The sequence below is a fragment of the Bombina bombina genome, chromosome 3 (genome assembly GCF_027579735.1).
Source record: "Bombina bombina isolate aBomBom1 chromosome 3, aBomBom1.pri, whole genome shotgun sequence".
Classification (NCBI taxonomy): domain Eukaryota; kingdom Metazoa; phylum Chordata; class Amphibia; order Anura; family Bombinatoridae; genus Bombina; species Bombina bombina.
Genome location: NC_069501.1, coordinates 667,791,887 through 667,807,049, shown reverse-complemented (window position 1 = coordinate 667,807,049; position 15,163 = coordinate 667,791,887).

The window sequence follows — 15,163 nt, the reverse complement described above, 5'->3', positions numbered from 1 at the left end:
GTAGGACATTGTCCTAAGTTAAACAACTCTTTTACCTTAAAAAATACTAAGTCCTCCTAACAGTAAACAATCCCCACCAAACCCCGCAAAATAAAAAAAACTAACACTAAAAACTAAACTACCCATTGCCCCTAAAGGGCCATTTGTATTGGCATTGCCCTTAAAAGGGCATTCAGCTCGTTTACAGCCCATTAAATCCCTAATCTTAAAAAAAAAGAAAAAAAAACTGTTTAACTTAGGGCAATGTCCTTTTAATGTCTATTGGTAGTTTAGTATTAGATTAGGGGCTGTTTTTATTTTGCGGGGATTTTTTTTTTTATAGGAGTATTTAGTTCAGGTTTAAATTTTTTATTTTGGATAGTTTTGTTTATTTTTTCTGTAATTTTACTTTTTTTTTTTTGGTTTAACTTTAGCTTGGGGGTTTGTATTTTTTAAACATAGACTGCCCTCTGGACAGGCTTATCGCTTAGTTATTCATTAAACTTTTTTAAAATGTAAGGCATTTCAATAACAAATGTTAATACCAGAACTTTTTCATATATATAGTGATATAAGATATTTTATAAATTGCAACAGTACACATGTAATTTATCTATTGACTTGTCAGGGGTGCAACATTCAATATGTGGGACGCACTAAACGGTCCTTGAAGGACCGAGTCATGGAGCATCTTAGGTCCATAGAGGACCCTGACTCAAGAACGCCCATTGCCAAACATTTTAGAAATTTTCATAATTCTGATAAATCTCTGTTGAAAGTACAGGGCATAGACTTTATCCCTAGACATCCCCGGGGTGGTGACAGGGAAAAGAAATTGGATGAAAGGGAGGTTTTTTGGATTCTACATTTAAAAACTAGGGTACCTATGGGTTTGAATTCCAGGATGGATGTAAATATGTTTGTTCAACGTTGACCAACCACTATAATGCATTGTTACAATGAAAAAAAGTGTCCTTTCTTCTGTTATGTGTGATCAGTCCACGGGTCATCATTACTTCTGGATATAACTCCTCCCCAACAGGAAATGCAAGAGGATTCACCCAGCAGAGCTGCATATAGCTCCTCCCCTCTACGTCAGTCCCAGTCATTCTCTTGCACCCAACGACTAGATAGGATGTGTGAGAGGACTATGGTGATTATACTTAGTTTTTATGACTTCAATCAAAAGTTTGTTATTTTAAAATAGCACCGGAGCGTGTTATTACTTCTCTGGCAGAGTTTGAGGAAGAATCTGTCAGAGTTTTTTACTATGATTTTAACCGGAGTAGTTAAGATCATATTGCTGTTCTCGGCCATCTGAGGGAGGTAAAGGCTTCAGATCAGGGGACAGCGGGCAGAGGAATCTGCATTGAGGTATGTAGCAGTTTTTATTTTCTGAATGGAATTGATGAGAAAATCCTGCCATACCGTTAAAATGACATGTATGTATACACTTCAGTATTCTGGGGATGGTATTTCACCGGAACTACTCTGTTAAAGGTCACTAATCCTTTTTAATAACTATTTATCATGTTAAACGTTTTTGCTGGAATGTAGAATCGTTTACATTGCTGAGGTACTGTGTGAATAAATATTTGGGCATTATTTTCCACTTGGCAGTTTTTTTGCTTTATTTGTGACAGTTTCGTTTCTCTTCACTGCTGTGTGGGAGAGGGAGGGGCCGTTTTGGCGCTCTTTGCTACGCATCAAAAAATACCAGTCAGTTACTTTTATTTTTCCTGCATGATCCGGTTCATCTCTGATAGATCTCAGGGGTCTTCAAACTTCTTTGAAGGGAGGTAAATTCTCTCAGCAGAGCTGTGAGAATTCTTATAGTGACTGTGAATAAAAACGTTGCTTTGTATTTTTTATGTCAAATTTAATTATTGTTATTTTACTAATGGGAACAAACCTTTGCTAAAAGTTTTGTTGTTTTAAAGTTTGATGCTATAACTGTTTTTCAGTTCACTATTTCAACTGTCATTTAATCGTTAGTACCTCTTTGAGGCACAGTACGTTTTTTGCTAAAAAAGATTATAACCAAGTTGTAAGTTTTTTGCTAGTGTGTTAAACATGTCTGACTCAGAGGAAGATATCTGTGTCATTTGTTCCAATGCCAAGGTGGAGCCCAATAGAAATTTATGTACTAACTGTATTGATGCTACTTTAAATAAAAGTCAATCTGTACAATGTGAACAAATTTCACCAAACAGCGAGGGGAGAGTTATGCCGACTAACTCGCCTCACGCGGCAGTACCTGCATCTCCCGCCCGGGAGGTGCGTGATATTTTGGCGCCTAGTACATCTGGGCGGCCATTACAGATAACATTACAAGATATGGCTACTGTTATGACTGAAGTTTTGTCTAAATTACCAGAACTAAGAGGCAAGCGTGATCACTCTGGGGTGAGAACAGAGTGCGCTGACAATGCTAGGGCCATGTCTGATACTGCGTCACAGCTCGCAGAGCATGAGGACGGAGAGCTTCATTCTGTGGGTGACGGTTCTGATCCAAACAGATTGGACTCAGATATTTCAAATTTTAAATTTAAATTGGAGAACCTCCGTGTATTACTAGGGGAGGTCTTAGCAGCTCTCAACGATTGTAACACCGTTGCAATACCAGAGAAACTGTGTAGGTTGGATAAATACTTTGCGGTACCGGCGAGTACTGACGTTTTTCCTATACCTAAGAGACTAACTGAAATTGTTACTAAGGAGTGGGATAGACCCGGTGTGCCGTTCTCACCCCCTCCAATATTTAGAAAGATGTTTCCAATAGACGCCACCACTCGGGACTTATGGCAAACGGTCCCCAAGGTGGAGGGAGCAGTTTCTACTTTAGCTAAGCGTACCACTATCCCGGTGGAGGATAGCTGTGCTTTCTCAGATCCAATGGATAAAAAATTAGAGGGTTACCTTAAGAAAATGTTTGTTCAACAAGGTTTTATATTACAACCCCTTGCATGTATCGCGCCGATTACGGCTGCGGCAGCATTTTGGATTGAGTCGCTTGAAGAGAACCTTAGTTCATCTACGCTAGACGACATTACGGACAGGCTTAGAGTCCTTAAACTAGCTAATTCCTTCATTTCGGAGGCCGTAGTACATTTAACCAAACTTACGGCTAAGAACTCAGGATTCGCCATACAGGCACGTAGGGCGCTGTGGCTAAAATCCTGGTCAGCTGATGTTACTTCTAAGTCCAAATTACTTAATATACCTTTCAAGGGGCAGTCTTTATTTGGGCCCGGTTTGAAAGAGATTATCGCTGACATTACAGGAGGTAAGGGCCACGCCCTACCTCAAGACAAAGCCAAAGCTAAGGCTAGACAGTCTAATTTTCGTCCCTTTCGGAACTTTAAAACAGGAGCAGCATCAACCTCCACTGCACCAAAACAGGAAGGAGCTGTTGCTCGTTACAGGCAAGGCTGGAAGCCTAACCAGTCCTGGAACAAGAGCAAGCAGGCCAGGAAACCTGCTGCTGCCCCAAAGACAGCATGAACCGAGAGCCCCCGATCCGGGACCGGATCTAGTGGGGGGCAGACTCTCTCTCTTCGCCCAGGCCTGGGCAAGAGATGTTCAGGATCCCTGGGCTCTAGAGATCATATCGCAGGGATACCTTCTAGACTTCAAATTATCTCCCCCAAGAGGGAGATTTCATCTGTCAAGGTTGTCAACAAACCAGATAAAGAAAGAAGCGTTTCTACGCTGCGTACAAGATCTGTTATTAATGGGAGTGATCCATCCGGTTCCGCGGTCGGAACAAGGACAAGGGTTCTACTCAAACCTGTTTGTGGTTCCCAAAAAAGAGGGAACTTTCAGGCCAATCTTAGATTTAAAGACTCTAAACAAATTCCTAAGAGTTCCATCGTTCAAAATGGAAACTATTCGGACAATCTTACCCATGATCCAAGAGGGTCAGTACATGACCACAGTGGATTTAAAGGATGCTTACCTTCACATACCGATCCACAAAGATCATCACCGGTATCTAAGGTTTGCCTTCTTAGACAGGCACTACCAGTTTGTAGCTCTTCCATTCGGATTGGCTACGGCTCCAAGAATCTTCACAAAGGTTCTGGGTGCCCTTCTAGCGGTACTAAGACCGCGAGGGATTTCGGTAGCTCCGTACCTAGACGACATTCTAATTCAAGCTTCAAGCTTTCAAACTGCCAAGTCTCATACAGAGTTAGTTCTGGCATTTCTAAGGTCGCATGGATGGAAAGTGAACGAAAAGAAGAGTTCTCTCTTTCCTCTCACAAGAGTTCCATTCTTGGGGACTCTTATAGATTCTGTAGAAATGAAGATTTACCTGACAGAAGACAGGTTAACAAAGCTTCAAAATGCATGCCGCGTCCTTCATTCCATTCAACACCCGTCAGTATCTCAATGCATGGAGGTGATCGGCTTAATGGTAGCGGCAATGGACATAGTACCTTTTGCACGCCTACACCTCAGACCGCTGCAATTATGCATGCTAAGTCAGTGGAATGGGGATTACTCAGATTTGTCCCCTACTCTGAATCTGAATCAAGAGACCAGAAATTCTCTTCTATGGTGGCTTTATCGGCCACACCTGTCCAGGGGGATGCCATTCAGCAGGCCAGACTGGACAATTGTAACAACAGACGCCAGCCTACTAGGTTGGGGCGCTGTCTGGAATTCTCTGAAGGCTCAGGGACTATGGAATCAGGAGGAGAGTCTCCTTCCAATAAACATTCTGGAATTGAGAGCAGTTCTCAATGCCCTTCTGGCTTGGCCCCAGTTAACAACTCGGGGGTTCATCAGGTTTCAGTCGGACAACATCACGACTGTAGCTTACATCAACCATCAGGGAGGGACAAGAAGCTCCCTAGCAATGATGGAAGTATCAAAGATAATTCGCTGGGCAGAGTCTCACTCTTGCCACCTGTCAGCAATCCACATCCCGGGAGTGGAGAACTGGGAGGCGGATTTCTTGAGTCGCCAGACTTTTCATCCGGGGGAGTGGGAACTTCATCCGGAGGTCTTTGCCCAAATACTTCGACGTTGGGGCAAACCAGAGATAGATCTCATGGCGTCTCGCCAGAACGCCAAACTTCCTCGCTACGGGTCCAGATCCAGGGATCCGGGAGCAGTTCTGATAGATGCTTTGACAGCACCTTGGAACTTCAGGATGGCTTATGTGTTTCCACCCTTCCCGCTGCTTCCTCGATTGATTGCCAAAATCAAACAGGAGAGAGCATCAGTAATTCTAATAGCACCTGCATGGCCACGCAGGACTTGGTATGCAGATCTAGTGGACATGTCATCCTGTCCGCCTTGGTCTCTACCTCTAAGACAGGACCTTCTGATACAGGGTCCATTCAAACATCAAAATCTAACTTCTCTGAAGCTGACTGCTTGGAAATTGAACGCTTGATTTTATCAAAACGTGGTTTTTCTGAGTCGGTTATTGATACCCTAATTCAGGCTAGGAAGCCTGTTACCAGAAGGATTTACCATAAAATATGGCGGAAATACCTATACTGGTGCGAATCCAAAGGTTACTCCTGGAGTAAGGTTAGGATCGCTAGGATACTGTCTTTTCTACAAGAAGGTTTAGAAAAGGGTTTATCAGCTAGTTCATTAAAGGGACAGATTTCAGCTCTGTCCATCTTGTTACACAGACGTCTGTCATAAAATCCAGACGTCCAGTCCTTTTGTCAGGCCTTAGCTAGGATCAAGCCTGTGTTTAAAGCTGTTGCTCCACCATGGAGTTTAAACTTAGTTCTTAACGTTTTACAGGGTGTTCCGTTTGAACCCCTTCATTCCATTGATATAAAAATGTTATCTTGGAAAGTTCTGTTTTTAATGGCTATTTCCTCGGCTCGAAGAGTCTCTGAGTTATCAGCCTTACATTGTGATTCCCCTTATCTGATTTTTCACTCAGACAAGGTAGTTCTGCGTACTAAACCTGGGTTCTTACCTAAGGTAGTCACTAACAGGAACATCAATCAAGAGATTGTTGTCCCATCCTTGTGTCCAAATCCTTCTTCAAAGAAGGAACGTCTTTTACACAATCTGGATGTAGTTCGTGCCCTCAAGTTCTACTTGCAGGCAACTAAAGATTTTCGTCAAACTTCTTCCTTGTTTGTCGTTTACTCTGGACAGAGGAGAGGTCAAAAAGCTTCTGCTACCTCTCTCTCTTTTTGGCTTCGTAGCATAATACGTTTAGCCTATGAGACTGCTGGACAGCAGCCTCCTGAAAGAATTACAGCTCACTCCACTAGAGCTGTGGCTTCCACTTGGGCCTTTAAGAATGAGGCCTCTGTTGAACAGATTTGCAAGGCTGCAACTTGGTCTTCACTTCATACTTTTTCCAAATTTTACAAATTTGACACTTTTGCTTCTTCGGAGGCTATTTTTGGGAGAAAGGTTCTTCAGGCAGTGGTTCCTTCTGTATAATGAGCCTGCCTTTCCCTCCCGTCATCCGTGTACTTTTGCTTTGGTATTGGTATCCCAGAAGTAATGATGACCCGTGGACTGATCACACATAACAGAAGAAAACATAATTTATGCTTACCTGATAAATTCCTTTCTTCTGTTGTGTGATCAGTCCACGGCCCGCCCTGTTTTTAAGGCAGGTAAATATCTTTTAAATTATACTCCAGTCACCACTTCACCCTTGGTTACTCCTTTCTCGTTGATTCTTGGTCGAATGACTGGGACTGACGTAGAGGGGAGGAGCTATATGCAGCTCTGCTGGGTGAATCCTCTTGCATTTCCTGTTGGGGAGGAGTTATATCCAGAAGTAATGATGACCCGTGGACTGATCACACAACAGAAGAAAGGAATTTATCAGGTAAGCATAAATTATGTTTTTAAACATTACACTATTCAAACTAACGCATTATAAACTGTTTTGTCATTTACATCACAGTGAGGATTAGGTCTTGATGTCCAATTTGATTATATACCTACATTTATACTTGAATTTACTATTTTTTCTTGTTAATATTACAATATTTTATTGCTACATATAAAAAGAAAAACAATGGTATATATGATCATTATTAAATTGTGATATTGTGAATCAAACATATGTTATAATATAATGTATATATATGCACTTATTTTGGTAATAGATACTACATATAGAGGCTATATAGATTAGTAATTTTTTGTTCGTGACAGGAACTTCAGGGGTTAATGAAATGTGTCTTCATTGATGCTATGTTATTGGACAGCAATTTGTATATTAAGAGCACCTACACCACCTGTTCTCTATCAGTGAACAAGTGCCCCAGAGGCATGAAACGCGTATGATGTCACAGGAGGTGTTGTTCCCCCTGTTCCGGTTCATCTATAATTGCTTTTACCATGTTGCTGTATGAGGATCTTGTTTTTACTCGTTAGTAAATAAAGACTGGCTTTTTATCTATACCTGGTGTGCCGAGGAGTTTCCTTGTTCCCTTATATATATATATATATATATATATATATATATATATATATATATATATATATAGTGTGTGCAGAATTATTAGGCAAATTAGTATTTTGACCACATCATCCTCTTTATGCATGTTGTCTTACTCCAAGCTGTATAGGCTCGAAAGCCTACTACCAATTAAGCATATTAGGTGATGTGCATCTCTGTAATGAGAAGGGGTGTGGTCTAATGACATCAACACCCTATATCAGGTGTGCATAATTATTTGGCAACTTCCTTTCCTTTGGCAAAATGGGTCAAAAGAAGGACTTGACAGGTTCAGAAAAGTAAAAAATAGTGAGATATCTTGCAGAGGGATGCAGCACTCTTAAAATTGCAAAGCTTCTGAAGCGTGATCATCGAACAATCAAGCGTTTCATTCAAAATAGTCAACAGGGTCGCAAGAAGCGTGTGGAAAAACCAAGGCGCAAAATAACTGCCCATGAACTGAGAAAAGTCAAGCGTGCAGCTGCCAAGATGCCACTTGCCACCAGTTTGGCCATATTTCAGAGCTGCAACATCACTGGAGTGCCCAAAAGCACAAGGTGTGCAATACTCAGAGACATGGCCAAGGTAAGAAAGGCTGAAAGACGACCACCACTGAACAAGACACACAAGCTGAAACGTCAAGACTGGGCCAAGAAATATCTCAAGACTGATTTTTCTAAGGTTTTATGGACTGATGAAATGAGAGTGAGTCTTGATGGGCCAGATGGATGGGCCCGTGGCTGGATTGGTAAAGGGCAGAGAGCTCCAGTCCGACTCAGACGCCAGCAAGGTGGAGGTGGAGTACTGGTTTGGGCTGGTATCATCAAAGATGAGCTTGTGGGGCCTTTTCAGGTTGAGGATAGAGTCAAGCTCAACTCCCAGTCCTACTGCCAGTTTCTGGAAGACACCTTCTTCAAGCAGTGGTACAGGAAGAAGTCTGCATCCTTCAAGAAAAACATGATTTTCATGCAGGACAATGCTCCATCACATGCGTCCAAGTACTCCACATCGTGGCTGGCAAGAAAAGGTATAAAAGAAGAAAATCTAATGACATGGCCTCCTTGTTCATCTGATCTGAACCCCATTGAGAACCTGTGGTCCATCATCAAATGTGAGATTTACAAGGAGGGAAAACAGTACACCTCTCTGAACAGTGTCTGGGAGGCTGTGGTTGCTGCTGCACGCAATGTTGATGGTGAACAGATCAAAACACTGACAGAATCCATGGATGGCAGGCTTTTGAGTGTCCTTGCAAAGAAAGGTTGCTATATTGGTCACTGATTTGTTTTAGTTTTCTTTTTGAATGTCAGAAATGTATATTTGTGAATGTTGAGATGTTATATTGGTTTCACTGGTAAAAATAAATAATTGAAATGGGTATATATTTGTTTTTTGTTAAGTTGCCTAATAATTATGCACAGTAATAGTCACCTGCACACACAGATATCCCCCTAAAATAGCTATAACTAAAAACAAACTAAAAACTACTTCCAAAACTATTCAGCTTTGATATTAATGAGTTTTTTGGGTTCATTGAGAACATGGTTGTTGTTCAATAATAAAATTAATCCTCAAAAATACAACTTGCCTAATAATTCTGCACTCCCTGTATATATATATATATATATATATATATATTTTTAACAAGAAAGCACATAAGTTCTTAATTGTAAGTATTAATAAAGTGCTTATGCTCCCTGCACCACCCTTATAACTTATAATCTTAATTATAATTAAGACATCCTGGCAAAGGATATGAAATATTTTCCCTAGTAAGCAGTTGTGGTGTTGTTTTACAGATTTTAAAGTTGAGATTTTCATTATGGGTCCACTTACATGGATTTCTCACCTTTTTTGTATTTAGCCAAGAACTTAAATTATTTTAAAAATATGAGTGGCTTAGACCAGAGGCTAGGTCTGCGTGTAGGATAATAGGATCTGGGGGCAGCACATTTTGAGGGATAATTATAATGCACAATGCCTTCCTGCCCTTTCCATCTCCAAATGTTATGTTATTATTATTTTTATATATATATATATATATATATATATATATATATATATATATATATATATATAAAAATAAATAATCCTTGATTGATTAGAATTAGGGCATGACCCCTCCATGCCTCAATGCTTCTCAGGTTGTAAGCAATATATTATGCAAATATGAAGTTAAATTATTGGGGGGGGGGTGATGGCTTGGGGTGAATTGATTATTTCCTAGTGCATAAGGCAACACAATTATTAAATACATTACTGTTTCAAACACAGCAACAAAATAGCTCTTCAGTAACAGAATACTTTTGAGACTTTTTAAAACTTTTTGAACTGAAAGCTGAATTTGGAAGGAACTGCAAATTTAATACGCTATACACAGTCCTTTGTAGAAATACAGCTTTAATTATTGCAGTAAATGAGTCCCTTGCTGCCCATATGAATCAAGATATTTCAAAGCAGTTGACTTGCAAGTTTCATTAAATCTTTCGGTAGTGAGCTAAGGCCAGCTCTCCGCTATCACAGGCCCTGTTCATCAAACGCTAGTGCCTGTGATTTTTCTTTATATGTTCTAAATGATTTTGTAATGAGTTCTAAATCATTACTGATACATTTTGCTAAAGTAGCAGGCAAAATTGCATGCGCCATTCATATGTGTAACAGAGTTTCAAACGTATTACTGTTCCATGAACTGGTTAAATATCACAATGTATAACTTACTTTTAACACTTGACATTTGATGCATTGTAAAGGCGTTTACTAATTCAGAGATGTATATTGTATACAGCAGCACAGCATGACACATACAAATCCTGAAACAAGGAAATAGCGCACTAATCTTCTTACTGAAAATGGTAAAGAAATCGGATAAGTCTGTGAGAAATGCATCACTTTTGATTTGCTTGAATAGCAACTAAAGTATAACAGAGATTTGGGGTTTAACTCGGTTGTTCCAGTGAGGTAATGTTAAAAGATAATCCTTTTCTGTTGGGTGAGATTTTTGTCTCATAACCTGCTGTTTTTATACCTCTTAAAAAATATTGTATAGTCTCAGAGCTTACAGTTCTCAGCAGTTATTAACGTTAAAACGTAGTTAAATAAAAAGCAGATTGATCATATTAAATAATAATAATATATTAACAGAACAGACTAATAATTTTAGTTGATAATTCTAAAAAGGAGGTTCTGCTGTAATTAACCCTTGCCCAAAAAAATAACATAAAATGTGTGTGAGCTGTTTAAAACTTGTTCAAGATACACACTTAAAGACACTGTCATTTTTAATAATTTTACATAAATTATGAGCCATAACTAATATTTGTAAAAGCCATGTAGTGTTTTTTTTTAATGATTCAATTAATAATTGTATGATATATTTTACCAAATATTATATTCACAACATTATAGGTATAAAATATAGTGTTAACCGCATTATATGTTCAACATCTGGAATACGGCACAGAAGCTGTCATTTATAACTGCATATCTTTGTTAGTGGATATGTATTGACACTGAGCTGACTTTCATCACACACCTTGATTGCAGATTTGCTTTTTGATATTTAAGATTATGGGCACTGACATATATGGTGTAATATGGCCTTTAGGCTTGTATATGTTACTGAAATGGCAAAAAGCTTCAAAAAAAGAGTATAGACAGCAAATAGTGTGCTTATAATGGGTCAGATGTGGGCGTCTCAGGCATGTAAGATGCATTGACCTTTATAAAAGAGGATGAAAACAATTTGTAGGCCATTTGCTGAGGCAAGGAATAAATTACTATGCAATGTATTACTTATTTCTTCTTAATATAGTGTGCACTAGATTTTGGCAAGGTTTTTATTTAAAGACTAAAGCTTCCAGTACATGTAACCTTTATGGTCTATCTATCTATCTATCTATCTATCTATCTATCTCTCTTTATTTATATATATATATTTGTAGAGATAGGTGCATTCCCACTATCAGTATAAACACATACCAGGGTGCTAAGAGAAAATCACAGAGCTTAAAGACGAAGCACTCACTGGTCTTATCAAGTGTTACCAAACTTTTATTCCTTAGTGACATTTCGGGGTGTTCACCCCTTCATCAGACCAAAATATATATAAAGTAAAAATTAGACACGTGCATCCGGATCCTTCATTAGAAACCGAATGCGGAAGAAGGCAATTGCTCATGGCATTCAAATTCAGATCTTAATGTGTTGAACTTTCACAAGAAGAAATCCAGCTCTGAAAAGAGCCTAATGCCACAAGCGGCTGCCTTCTTCCAAATTAGGATACTATTGAAATATTAAAATGCATATGTCTAGTAAAAGTAACATAAAGCACAAAAGATATTTATCGTACTTGTATTCCATCTTCTTTCTAAATCTAATTATTAAATTCATGTTTTCAACATTCATGTCTCTTATATAGTGCAGGTTTTATGGAAAAGGGTGCAGTACCCTATATAAATATGACAACGTTTAATGTACCAGGCTGTTTTTAATAGTCATTAAAAGTCATTTTGTATATTTATTAAAGATTACTTTATTTCAAGGTTGGAAAAACAAAACAAAAGCAAACATTATTAAATGGACTTAAACACAGTCACTAATCTAAATGATGTCTAACATATTGCAGTAATCAAATTCCTAAAAATGTGCTAATTACATATTTTAAATGATAATTTGTTATTAGTAATTGTATTTACTTTTCGTTTAAAGAGAAAATTGTTTACATACGTATTATTATTATTATTATCATCATCATTTGTTTGCTATGCTCCACAGTTTTCTTTAATACTGAGAACATGATGGAGGTGGTATATAGTACATAGTACATTACACTTAGACATAATTGAACAATTTTTATATTACACTTGGTGATATGGAGGCCGAATTATCAAATGTCTGTCGGACCTGATCCGACACTGCGGATCAGGTCCAACAGAAATCGCTGAATGCGGAGAGCAACACGCTCTCTGCATTCAGCATTACACCAGCAGCTCACAAGAGCTGCTGGTGCAACGCCGCCCCCTACAGATTCGCGGCCAATCGGCCGCCAGCAGGGAGGTGTCAATCATCCCGATCGTACTCGATCGGGTTGAATTGTAGCAATCTCTGTCCGCCTCATCAGAGCAGGCAGACTCGCCAGAAACACGGGCCCTCAAGCTCCATTCGGGACGTGATAAATGGGCCTCATGGAGTAAATCAATGTATAGCACATTTTTAACAGAAAGCCTCAACTATTAATGTTTCTGCTGGAGCATAGGATTCTGGGTAAGGATATTGATGAGTTTCACAATCTTTTACCTTTTTTGGGTTCAACATCCTTTTTTAATGTGGATTCCTTCATGCTAGTGCATGTCTTTGTCTTGTTATATCTTATCAACATATGATAGGTTTCTTCTTGCATCATAGAGAGGCTGGTATATCCATACGAGACTAAAAGTTACTTATGGTGAGTAGAAAGGTGAGGAGGAAAAAACTCCACTGTGAGTATTTTGTAATACAAATTTGACAACACAAACCAGCAGAATTAATGACTGATGCACCATTAACCTATAGTTAAAAAAAAAATGAAAAAATAGAATAAACATGGGAGCCCATTAATTTATAAGGCAAATGCTCTGCAAAAAGATGATCATTACTGTAATATAACATAAAATAAAAATCTTTTTTTTCTATGGTAATTAATGTTAGACATTAATGCAGTGTTCTCCCAAGGAGCTTTTTAATGAGTGCACCATTCAGTTGATTTTACCCACCACCTGGCTAAAATGTAAAGCCAACATTTTGCTAAAATGAGCTAATATTAACATTTTTCAATGCTTATTGCACAAATTATTATTAAAAAACTAATGTTAAATTGTTGTGCTTTGGATAGCAGAAAATGTTATAATATTACAAAGTATTACACTGCTGTCAACGACTATTTCATAATGTCACCCGGTTGGCGACATTTTCTGTGGAGAATACTATAATGTACAAAAAGATATCTAGGTCAGTAAAATACATTTTAATAATCAGACCACCATATAATCTTAACCTTCAAAATAACATTGGTACTTAGTTTGTGCTTGATATGTATTGCAAGTAATGCAGCACTACAGAGCATGGATATAGCATTACCAGATTCCTGTGGAGAACAACACAATTTCTTTTCTTCTTTGAAACTTTAGAAACTAGCAGGAAGCAGCTCTTGGTCCCCAATACTTTTCTTACATAGAAATTCTAAAGCTCTGGAGTGTGGAAAAAAATAAAATAAAATAGAACAGACTTGTCTTTCTGATTTTGGCTTAGAAAAGAAATACAATTAGCAGACTTTAACCACTTTACTTTCATATGGAGCCAAAGTCCCAAATTGTTTTGGAAAGTGATAAGTGACCAGCTGAAGGGGAGTTACATGGGTATATTCATGAATCAACAGACAACAATTGTTACAGTTGACTTTATACGTTTTTACTGTTGGAAAATGTATGCTGATTGTTGAAGCATGTATCCAACTCATTCACTTGAAAGCAAATGGTTAATTATTTGATTAGCATATATTAGATCGATTAATGCTATAGAAATATTAAAGCTTCGATAAAAGCAGAACCTTTAAACATATTTAGACTGTGCCTAATGTGTAAGGTATTTTATGCTGCCAGTCTCAGAGGGGTTGTGTACAACACTATCGGCTAGATTTAGAGTTTTGTCGGTAACGACCCGCGTAGCTAACGCTGGCTTTTTTCTGGCCGCACCTTTAAAATAACTCTGGTATTGAGAGTCCACAGAATGGCTGCGTTAGGCTCCAAAAAAGGAGCGTAGAGCATATTTAACGCAACTTCAACTCTCGATACCAGAGTTGCTTACGGACGCGGCCAGCCTCAAAAACATGCTCATGCACGATTCCCCCATAGGAAACAATGGGGCTGTTTGAGCTGAAAAAAAACCTAACACCTGCAAAAAAGCCGCGTTCAGCTCCTAACGCAGCCCCATTGTTTGCTATGGGGAAACACTTCCTACGTCTGCACCTAACACCCTAACATGTACCCCGAGTCTAAACACCCCTAACCTTACACTTATTAACCCCTAATCTGCCGCCCCCGCTATCGCTGACCCCTGCATATTATTATTAATCCCCAATCTGCCGCTCCTTAAACCGCCGCTACTTACATTATCGATATGTACCCCTAATCTGCTGTCCCTAACACCGCCGACCCCTATATTATATTTATTAACCCCTAATCTGCCCCCCACAACGTCGCCTCCACCTGCCTACACTTATTAACCCCTAATCTGCCGAGCGGACCGCACCGCTATTATAATAAAGTTATTAACCCCTAATCCGCCTCACTAACCCTATAATAAATAGTATTAACCCCTAATCTGCCCTCCCTAACATCGCCGGCACCTAACTTCAAACATTAACCCCTAATCTGCCGACTGGAGCTCACCGCTATTCTAATAAATGTATTAACCCCTAAAGCTAAGTCTAACCCTAACACTAACACCAATCAGCCAATCAGATTGAGCTCGCATTCTATTGGCTGTTCCAATCAGCCAATAGAATGCAAGCTCAATCTGATTGGCTGATCGGATCAGCCAATCGGATTGAACTTGATTCTGATTGGCTGATTCCATCAGCCAATCAGAATTTTCCTACCTTAATTCCGATTGGCTGATAGAATCCTATCAGCCAATCGGAATTCGAGGGACGCCATCTTGGATGACGTCATTTAAAGGAAACGTCATTCGGCGAGTAGGCGTCGG